Here is an 11,821-nt window from a genome sequence, read left to right on the forward strand (position 1 = left end):
CCCTTAAGATGGAGTTCTGTGGTTTCCCTTCTTTGCATGAGGCAAATGCTGGGGCTGTACCTCAATTAAGGCCACCGCTGCTTCCTTCCCCTTCTTAGACCTGCTCACTCCCATGTAGCCCTGACCTGCCGGAGTCTGTACAATGTAAAGCAGATAGAAAGATTAAAAAGACATTTACAAATGTTCATCTGAAAACTGAGAAAATGGGACAATTATTTTTTTCTAGCAATAAGCTGAATTGCTCGAGTGTCCATGATAATCTAAAGAACATAAAAAGAAAAACTAAGCAGCATTAATAAATGTCAGGTATCCGATCTTATTTCTGGCTATGTGTTCTTCCCTTCCCCTTACTACCGTATTTCAAGACACTGCACTTCATCACCTAGGACACATATTTTCATTCCTCCATCCTGCCCCTTACTCATCTTAGAAATAACATTATGTCAGAGGTGATATAACCTGCGTCAAACTCTACACAGTGGTCAGTCTAGAGCTAGTCATGAGACAACAAAAGCAAGATAGTAGGGACTTGGTGTTGAACTTTTAGTATGGAGAGTCCATGTGAGGAGCTGTGTAGGTTTTTGATGCACCAGCAGCTGTTTCATAGCAAACATGATTAAAAACTATTGTGTTGAATAATAGAAAACTAGACTGCAAGTTAACTAATAAAAATTCCCTAAATAGTGGTTTAAGGCCGGCTCCGTTGTGTAGGAGTTGCGGGCATGCCTCTTCCCCGGATTCCCCAGGTTTGAATTCCCAGATAGGGCAAGAAATTTTATTCACTAGGTCTGAGGACTGGTTCAAGATGCAAGCCCACCTGATTCCAATTAAAGAGCTGTCCGACTGAGATAGCGGACCAAGTCCAGAAAGCAGAGAATAATGGTCAAAAGAATTAGTTGTGCTGACCACAAGACGCCTTAAACTGCTGGCTTTTCGGCTGTGTGGCGGTTGCCTGGCAGGCCATGGACCTTTGAAGGCTGTTGTGCTATCATGGGGGCATGGTTTTCTTTTGTGCTCCATTATGCTGTTCAACGGTAAAACCACGCTACATTCATGAGAAAAGATGTAAATTCCGAGGACCCTGATAACCTTCCACATTTCACCTTTTGAAACAACTAATATGTAACAATGGACATTTTCTAGCTCTCCTAGTTTGCTTAATATTTCAAACTAATGCCTCTGACTTCCTCAACTGTAATATATAGTATAACAATCTCAGTACTACAGGCAGGCCTCTTAAGCTAATGTATTCCTAAATGCTGTTCTGTCCTGCAAGTATAGATAACTCCATGCCATTAAAATTAACACACAAGTTTACAAGAGTCCATGTGAAGGTGTGTAGCTAGTTCGATGCATCTACGACTGCGTTTCAATACAATTGTGAGAAAAACCCTTGATAAAATAATATCAGATATCCACCCAACACCAGAGTTTTATGATCAGTTTGTTGAAGCTGTGAAGAAAGCTTCCCGCGCTTCCATACCACGAGGATGCAGAGTTAACTATATACAAGGTCTAACTTCAGACACAGCTGCCCAAATGAACACATATATTTCACTGTTTCAGGAAGATCCACTAAGTGAAGACACTATCTCAGCTGGAAGGAAACTGCTTTCCTCAATTGCAGAGGCAAAGAAAGATGCTTGGATCAAACTTATGGAGGAAACTGACATGTCAAGGGATAGCCGAAAGGCTTGGAAGCTTCTCAAACGACTTAGCAACGATCCAACAAAGGGACCAGTCCACGCAAATGTTACGGCAAACCAAATCGCAAATCAGCTTGCCATCAATGGGAAAACAAATCACCCAATAAGGAAGATGGAACATAATATCCTAAAAAGCGAGGTAATGAAGTCCAGTAACCTATCCCGGCCATTTGAAATAACGGAATTACAGAAAGCGATTCAATGCGCCAAAAATGGAAAAGCGGCAGGATTAGATGATATCACAATAGAACAAATAAAACACTTCAGTTCAACCACACAGGCATGGCTTTTAAAATTCTTCAACAACTGCTTTACTTCCCTAAAAATTCCAAAAATATGGAGAAAATCCAAGGTGATCGCATTTCTGAAACCTGGAAAGGAACCTTCGAACCCTAAAAATTTCAGACCAATCTCCTTACTCTGCCACCTATACAAAATAATGGAAAGAATGCTGCTCAATCGCTTAATGGGAGTAGTAGACCAAGTCCTAATCCCTCAGCAATGTGGCTTCCGCCCAGGAAAGAGTTGCACAGCACAGGTTTTACATCTAACCCAGCATATCGAGGACGGGTTTGAAATGAAGAAGATTACTGGTGTGGCTTTTGTGGACCTCTCAGCCGCCTACGATGCAGTAAATCACAGGATATTATTACACAAACTTTATAGAATGATTACAGACATCAAGGTAACCAAGATGATAGCTACTCTCCTGGAAAATCGTCGCTTTTTTGTCGAATTCCAAGGACGCCGAAGCAGATGGAGGAATCAAAGGAATGGACTACCTCAAGGCAGTGTACTGGCTCCTGTTCTTTTCAACATCTACACTAATGACCAGCCATTACCAGAAAATACTAAAAGCTTTATCTATGCCGATGACCTTGCACTTACTACTCAAACTGATACCTTTGATGAAGCAGAGATCTCTTTAACTGCTGCATTAGAAGAGCTAGGTAACTATTATGAGAAAAACCAACTCAAACCAAATCCAGCTAAGACTCAAATCTGTGCGTTCCATCTGCGGCATGCGCAGGCCTCTCAGAAACTCAAAGTACTATGGAAGGGGAACTTACTGGAACACTGCTTTACGCCAAAGTACCTGGGAGTTATGCTGGATCGCACATTAACATATAAGAAACATTGCCAAAACCTGAAACAAAAGATAGCTGCCAGAAACAACATTCTACGAAAGTTATCAGGAACAAGTTGGGGAACACAACCACAAACAATTAGAACATCAGCTCTAGCTCTATGCTATTCTGCAGGAGAATATGCCTCCCCAGTTTGGTACAGGTCAGCTCATACGAAGCAGGTCGACATAGCTTTAAACGAAAGCTGCAGGATCATCACTGGATGTTTGAAACCTACACCCATTGAGAAGGTCCAACTTTTAGCTGGTATTGCTCCCGGTGAGATTCGTAGGGAGGTAGCAGCTAACAAAGAAAGGCTCCAGGCATCTTCTTCAGAAGCACATCCTCTCTATGGATACCAACCAGCCACACAGAGGCTAAAATCTAGGAAAAGTTTTCTCCGCACATCAGTCAACCTTGAGGGGAAAGCAGAGAATGCTAGAGTCACAATGTGGAAAGAAAGAATCCACCACCTTTCCAACTGGATAGAGCCAAAGGAAAGTCTTCCATGTGGACACCAGGAGAAGTGGACAGTATGGAAAGCCCTTAACAGACTCCGTACAGAAGTCGGCAGAACCAAAGTAAACTTGCGGAAGTGGGGCTTCTCAAGTGATTCATCACTTTGTGATTGCGGAGAGCAGCAGACGATCCAACATCTATGTCAGTGTGTTTTATGTCCTTCAATGTGCACTATGAAAGACTTGATTGCAGCCTCCCCCAACGCTATTGACGTCGCCCAATACTGGGCAAGCATCATCTAGCTCTTGAATATTGTTGCTCTATCTGTGATTGTATAATAGACTTGTATATTTGTATAGTAGAAATGTAGATGTTGCTTTTTGTTAAATATCTATAAGTTGATACTTCTGACACGAATAAAGAAAGAAAGGTAGTTAATACCTTAGGAACAAAATGACATCGTTGCAATTCTTGTGCGGTAGTGCTGTCCGTTGTTTTCTGAACAGATGATGGACACATGAAAAGTGCGACAACCTAGGCGCACATTTTCCAGCAGAAGACAGTGCCGCAATGAATGAAGTAAGATTGTCTTTTGAGCAACGCAAGGTCGGTATTGAAGTGGTAGTGGAAGAACGAAAACATGGAAGTACAACGCCAATGGCACAATGTTTATTGAACTCTGCCATCAACACGTGCAACAATTTCATGTATTATGAATAAAGTTGAAGGCAACGGTACTATTCAAGATGTGCACAAGAAAAGATCAGGCGGACCAAAAAATAAACAACTCCAGCTTCCAGCGCCACTGTGTTACAATTTTACTAGGTCACCTCAAAAATGTCACAATCAGCGTGCACACGAACACACAAAATGACCTCCCCCTGCATAAAAATTGAAACGGTATGTCATTTTGTACCATAAATATTGACTATCAAAGAGTGTCTACATTTTTATGGACCACATTTTATAGAATTATAATCAGGAAACTATACACTGTCACAATTATTCAGAGAACTATACAGAAAGTCCCAAATTTAACTGTAATAACTTTGTACACCAACCTCAAACTAGAAATATCTCTACCACGAAAAATTAACAAAAAAAAGTTTACCAGAAGATAAAAGAGGAAGTAGTGTATAATAATTTTAATATTGAAAAATAATTTATTACAGTTACTGATCTGACTGTTAAATTAACTCGTTGTGGGCCGTGGACGACGTAAGACGTTTAAGCTTGCTCCTATGCTGCGTAAGACGTTTAATGTTCCGCACGCAGCAGTGCTGTTTATATTCGTCATCTATGCATTCTTACATCTTAGTAAGCATTACTGGTTGTAGCAGGAAGTTGGTTGACCTTTTTGAGATAACCGTCGCGTTGAGTGGGCTCATGTTTATCTTAGCTGTTTTAGCGGGAATATCTTAGCACTTCCTCGCGCGTCAAGACGGTACTTGAGATTCCAATGCAATGCTCGTCGTTCTTACCAAGTGCAGTATAATGGCTTATAAAACAAAGTTTCTTAAGGAAGATTAATTATTAGGTAATGTTCACAATGATTATACTAATGATGAACTTATTCCTGAAATACTCAGATAGCGGTGAGAGTGACGAGGAAATTCCGATTTCTGAATCCGATAGGCCTATAGAGAAAAGTGAAGTGCCTGATGCATTATAATACTAGTTATTGTCCACCTGTTCCACCATTTACAGATAATTCAGGTATAAACATTCAAATAGAAAATAAGCAGGATATTTTGAGTTACGTGAGAATTGTCATGAATGAGGAATTTTATCAGTATGAGTGTGAGCAGACTAATCTATACGCGAGTCAAGTGGTAAGTGCGGCGTCCCGGCCTTTCACATTAGTCCAAAATCCTGATATAAAAATGTACTGGGCCTAAGGCCCTGTTTTTCACACTCCGATATTTTCTAATACAATGTTCCGAATACACTTCCTTCACTTCTTCACTTCGGTGACAGCAATCATTATGCCGAAAATACAGATAGGCTGTATAAAATTAGATGTATTTTAAAACCTGTGACACCAGGTATCACATCCTAAATATTTACTAGAGGTAAGCAGAAAGTATCATTTTTCTAACATTTATAGTTTAGGAGTAATTGTAAATTGTATTAAGTGATGCACATCAAGAGGGTCGGGTATGAAAATGGTTGGTCCAGGCATTCAAGTGTCCCGTTCAGAAGCACGTACTGAACGTGTTCAGGCAATATCTGCTTAGTTTTAACTTAATAACCACTAAGTTGTTCAGTCTAAATTAATAGTGGTTTAATAAACTACAACAGCAAAAAAAGCTGCCTCTATGAGAAAAGATTTGTAATTCCAAGGACTCTGATAACCAAAGCAATCTTTCTTCTAGCTCACAGGTTAATCACCATTTCCATTACTTTCTTATTCCAATAAATTCCTAAACTCTAATATGTACAATTACCGCTGGAGGACTAAGCAGTAACTACCATATCCAACTGTAATAAAACAATGCCATCATAAGCACATATATCTCACTACCACTAAAAATTAAAACAAAAGTTTATAAGAAGATGAAGCAGATGCTGGTTTACATTAATTACAATATATAAAAATAATGTTTTGACAATTCCATCCACGGTTCATAGGTTCTTCAGTTTTAATAAATTAAAAAGTGGTTTAATGAATTATGTCCACAGCAAAGGAAAAAACAAGCTATGGTTATGAGAGAGGATTTGCAATTCCAAGGACTTGGACTACCTACAGCAATGTATCTCTTGAAAATGAAACTAAAATAGTACTACAGAGTGTAATATGTAAGAGCGGGTATCTCCCAGCTCCGGGTTTGCTTGCAATTTCAAACTATTTCATGGCCTGTTATGGTTATGAATTCCTAAACGCTAATATATACAATTACAGTTGAAAAACTAAGCAATAAATCACACATTCAAGTGTAAATGAAATGTCACCCCAACTACAGATATTTCTCTACCACGAGAAATTAACACAAGTTTACAAGAAGATAAAGCAGAAACTAGTCTACTACAATAATTTAAATTGAGAAATGACAGCACAAAGAGAGTCCATGCGAGTTGTGTAGGAGTTTGATGCATCTGCACCTATGTGCTTCACTACAATGGTGGGTAAAAACTTTCATTGAATGGAAAACTAAAATGCAAGTGAGCTTTTTAACAATTGAACATAATGCTTCAATGAGTGTAGGGAACACAAAAATATGCTACCTTTACGAGAAAACACTTGAAAGCCAAGGCCTCCCGGCATAGTCTAATACAAATTGTCGGATATTTCGCAGCTCCCGGTTTGATTGAGAATTGAGACTTCATGGCCTCTTATCCTTAAGGATAACTGTAATAATAGAGACATTCTCCGAACTATTAGTATCAGACATTAAAAAATGAACACAAAAGTATACAATATAAAGAAGAAACCAATGTATAATAATTTTAATACTTTACACAAAAATAGTCTATGACAGTACCCACCGCTGCCGTTTCCACTTGACTTATGGTAAGACGACCTTAGTACAAACTAGAGCTCAATGGACAAGTACAGTGCGAGTGAACCTTTTACAGTCAGAGAGCTAAACACAAAGTACCATGTTTAACTGTAATAATTTTGTACACCAACACCAAACTAGAAATATTTTACCACTAAAAATGAACACTAAAATTAACAAGATTAAACAGGAATCAATGTACAATAATTTTAATATAGAAAAATAACTTATGACATTTCCTCCTCCCCCTGATAAAATTGAAACAATTTCTGTTCAGTTTTAATCTAAAACATTGGTGATGGGCCCTGAGAAATCTCATACTACGCTCGCCAGGGGTAGGCAACGGGCCCCGAGAAATCTGTTATGTTCACGACATCGTTTTCGTCTCCCTGCAACACCCCTTGACCATATTTCAGACTTGCACACTGAGTAAGACGAATCATATATGCATATCTGCGACTTTTCTTTTATTCACGGCCTTCTCTTAGACCGTTTCGATACATCAACGGTTTTTGTCCCGGTTCAATAAATGATACCATGGAGCACTACTGTACTACAGTATCAGCTGACAATATTTTAGAAGAATTGTATGTTGAAGATAAGTTCAAATGGATGTGATTGTGAAACAGTGGAAACTGAATGTGAGAGTGATAGGGGAAGTGATATTCAAGCCCTTTCATGCTGTAATTTACATAGTGTGTTCATTCATTTGAGTGACTCTGATAAAGACGATTAATTAATTTTGTGTGGCTATTTCTAGCCGAATGCAGCCCTTGTAAGGCAAAGTGGTGGTGGTGATTATTGTTTTAAGAGGAAGTACAACTAGACAACAATCCTCTACATAACACTAATCAGAGAAAAAATGGAAGGGATCCGACACTTCGAAAAATGAAGGTATCGGCCAAAGAAAGACAAGGGCCACGAAAGGCATGAAAATGAAAGACTCCCTAGCCCTCGCAAACCTAATAGCGTCGGGGTCGGAAAAGAAGAAGAGTTGACCAAGGGAGGTCGGACAGGATAGATTAAAGTGAGGAGCCTGGCACAAGTAAGTGGAAGCAATGCCAGGACTCAGCTGAGGGCCCCGTGGTCACCAACCCACGCTCCAAAATTCAGAGCCCATGAGGCCCCTTTTAGTCGCCTCTTACGACAGGCAGGGGATACCGTGGGTGTTATTCTACCACCCCACCCACAGGACCACCTTGTAAGGCAGACCCTCCGATGATGGTGGGTGGCATGTGCCATGTGTAGGTAACTGTGTGTTATTGTGGTGGAGGTTAGAGTTATGTGTGGTGTGCGAGTTGCAAGGATGTTGAGGACACCACAAACACCCAGCCCCCGGGGAAATGGAATTAACCAATGAAGGTTAAAATCTCCGGCCCGGCCAGGAATCGAACCGGGGACCCTCCGAACCAAAGGCCAGTCCACTGACCATTCAGCCAAAGAGGCTGATAAAGACAACAATGTAAACATTGATGATGTATTAGGAATTGTCGCTGAAGATGGTTTCATAAAGAGAGATACACCGAGACATTTAGAGTACTCATACTAACTTTAAAGATAAAATCTTGACTAGTTCAATATTAAAGTACACTTTTTATAATTATGCGCACTCTAGTATGTTCAGTAAAAAAAAAATGTCCAGTCCAAAGGGTGTGTGACAAGCTCAACCATCTGGTCAGCAATGTGTTTAGAAACATTATGTGTTCAGTCTTAATAATGGTGTAATAAATTATGTCAGTAGCAAACAAGCTGCCTCTATGAGAAAAGTTTTGTAATTCCAAGGATTCTTGATAACCTACAGCAGTGCATCTTTTGAAATGGAAGTAAAATGATACAGTCTAATACGGAACAGTGGATATCTCCTAGCACCCAGTTTGATTGCTATGTCAATTTTTGCAAGGCCTCTTATTCCTACAAAAATTCCTAAACCTCAAAATGTACAATTACGGCCAGACATCTAAGCACTAAGTCCCATATTCAACTGTAATAAACAATGCCATCTCGACTACAGATATCTCGCTACCACTAACAATAAAGCAGAAGCATAACTAGTTTGCGTTATTCTACAATTAAGGATGATAATTGTAAGTTACATTAAGACATTCTTAGACTTATCCTTACCGAAAATGACTTAGGAATTTTAATATATACAATTTACAGCTCGCAATGAGACAGAAGACTCAGTTAAACTGTAAACATTTTGAGCCCTAATCCTCACTAATCTAACAAGCACTACAACTAGCGACAATAGACAATACCTGTTCCAAATGTTAGCAGAAGTGATGACTACAGGAATGATGGGTATTATAAGCGTAGTTTAAGAAAAGGACAGTGCTTAAATGAATTAAGGCAACATTAAAAACATGATGTCCGTTACAAGCCCAACCCCTCGTCAGCATCGTGGGGGACGGGCAAAGGTATGAAGTACGGGAAAGCCTCTAAGGGCGAAGTACAGTGGCGACCTTGTATGCCCCAGGACCACTACAGTAGTTGTGAAGGCCTTACAGAAACCCTGAGAAGTAATGGCTAACGGGGATCTGGTTGAGTCCTCAACGGCAACTGAGGGGGAGAAGGAGACCTTTGGTATGGCAACCCTCTCCCTCTTGGGGTTAAATGAAGAGGGAAACAACTGCCTTGTGGTGAAGAGGGATTTTCAAAGGCTAGGGGAGACAACCCAAACAGCATGCCTGAAGGCTTCAGATGGCAGCCCTATCACCAGGTTCTGGTACTGTGGGCCAATAACTCCCACTACCTTAAACTAAGCTATTACAGAAACTTCAACAAAGAGAAACCAGACAAATGCTTTGTTGATGCCCTATTTTAAATGAGGAACAACAAGAATTAAGGAAGGAAAAACATGCTACCTTTACAAGCAAAAAAATTTTAACTCCAAGTACTCTCAGAACATATCACAATATATCTTTTGAAACAGAACTAAAAAATATCTAGTCTAATAAGTAACGGTGGGTATTTCCTAGTTCATAGTTTTCTTGCGATTTCAGATTATGCCACGGCTTCTTATGCCTATCAATTACTAAACTCTAATATATAAAATTAGTCAGAGAACTATGCATTAAGTCCCATATTAAACTGTATTTAGGTTCTGAAACAACTACAAATTAACACAAGTTTACATCAAGATAAAACAGAATCTACTGAGCAATACTTTAGAATAAAGAATATAACTGAAGCTGTTTGTTTCTGTTTCGACTTGATTAGATCAATTTCACTGAGGCTGTTCAGTGTTTAATCAAAACCAGGTTGCTAGTGAACCCACGCTCTTACGAAATTGTAGCGAGTCCGTGACAAGTCATTCAGCACAGAGAGTCTATGTGAAGAGGTGTTTTGGAGAGGAGGAGGAGGAGGAGGAGGATCTCAATATAACATTTTAAAAATATACACTGGAGGAGGATTTGAATTTAACATTTTAAAAAAATACACTTTTTGAAAATAATTTTAGAGAAAATTGAGAATTGTTGAAGTTAAAAATTTCATTCTTCCGTATTGAAGAATATCACTATTAAAATTGAAATAATTGAAAGGAGATTCCACCTATTCAATACCAAAAAATAAGAAATGTAGTGAATTTTATTCTCATTTAATAATAATTAGAAATGGTACCGGTTTCGACCCTAGTCCAGGTCATGATCAGCCGATTAAGAAATGGAAAACAATGCATAGGATCAGTAGAAGAGGCAATATGAAAAGGAAATGAATGGGGGTAGACACTGTAAAACTTAGAAGTAAAATACAAGTCATTCAAAAGAAAAACAGTGCGCAATTCCCTTAGCAGCAGCAAGGCACACGTAGTGCTAGGCAAAGTCCCACAATGATTATGGATAGCGGAGAACTGTTCAAAGCCAGTTATTTAAACACTGTCAGGCATAAAGTCACATCACAATCAAACACATACGAAGGTCCATATTCGTGTAGGAGTTGAAGACGAGCAGATTCATTGAAGCAACTTGTCAGCTCCCGGTGATCAGCGCGACACATTCAATATCAGGCACTGAGGTTTCAAACGCCAAAGTAAAATGGAGAATAGCTTGACGATCCAGTTATTTTCCTTGGTTGCGGGAAAGTAAGTATATAGATAAATATAATACAATTCAATATAATTGAGTAATTGTGCTCCTATAGAATTCTTAGAACAGTTGACGCGAAAAAACAATTGTGAAGAGAAAAAAATATAGTAAAAAGCGCAATATCGGAAACAAATGAAAACGTATATGCACAGTGCACAATTTTTTAAACGTAAAAAATTCAGGTTTAGATTGAAGTAGTCGAAATCGGCGTAAGGCAGGAGTTGAGTATGGATAGGAAAAATCAAAATGAAGGTGGAAATGAATTTTTTTGAGAAAAGATAGAATAAATTAATAGAGGAAGAGGAATAGTGGAAAAAAGAGAAGAGTGAAAGAAATTGAAGATTAAATGGTGTTGAGGAAGGATAAGGTAGGGAGATGAAGGAGGGGTAGTTTAGGGTGGGTTATTGGAGGTAGAAAATGTGGGTAGGAACTTAGTAAGGCAAGGAAAATAGAGTTGGGGTTTTGAAATTTAGAATTTGAGAAGAATTAGGAAGTCGAAAAGGATATTTGGTTTTTCAGAAATGACGTTTAAGTTGAAATTTGGGTAGAAGTACTGATCCAGGTGGATAAAGCAATTTTCAGTAGTGTTTAAGAGGGGACCTTTGTTTATGATTTTAAGTATTTTCATGTCTTTTTCAATATTGCTGAAACTATGCTTGGAGTCTTGTATATGTTGTCCTATGGCGGAGAATCTATTGTATTTAATGGCGTTGATATGTTCGGAGTATCTGATATTGAAGTTGCGGCCGGTTTGTCCGATGTAGGAGGAATTGCAGTTGTTGCATTTGAATCTGAACACTCCGGATTTAGAAAAAGCATTACATTTATTTAGTAATTTAGAATTGTGTAAAATATCCAAATTTTTATTGTTAGTTCTAAAAGATATTTTCATATTGTGTTTTTTAAAAATATTAGTTATTTTATAAGCATCTCGAGTGAAAGTG

This window comes from Anabrus simplex, chromosome 14, assembly GCF_040414725.1.
Source record: "Anabrus simplex isolate iqAnaSimp1 chromosome 14, ASM4041472v1, whole genome shotgun sequence".
NCBI classification, from domain to species: domain Eukaryota; kingdom Metazoa; phylum Arthropoda; class Insecta; order Orthoptera; family Tettigoniidae; genus Anabrus; species Anabrus simplex.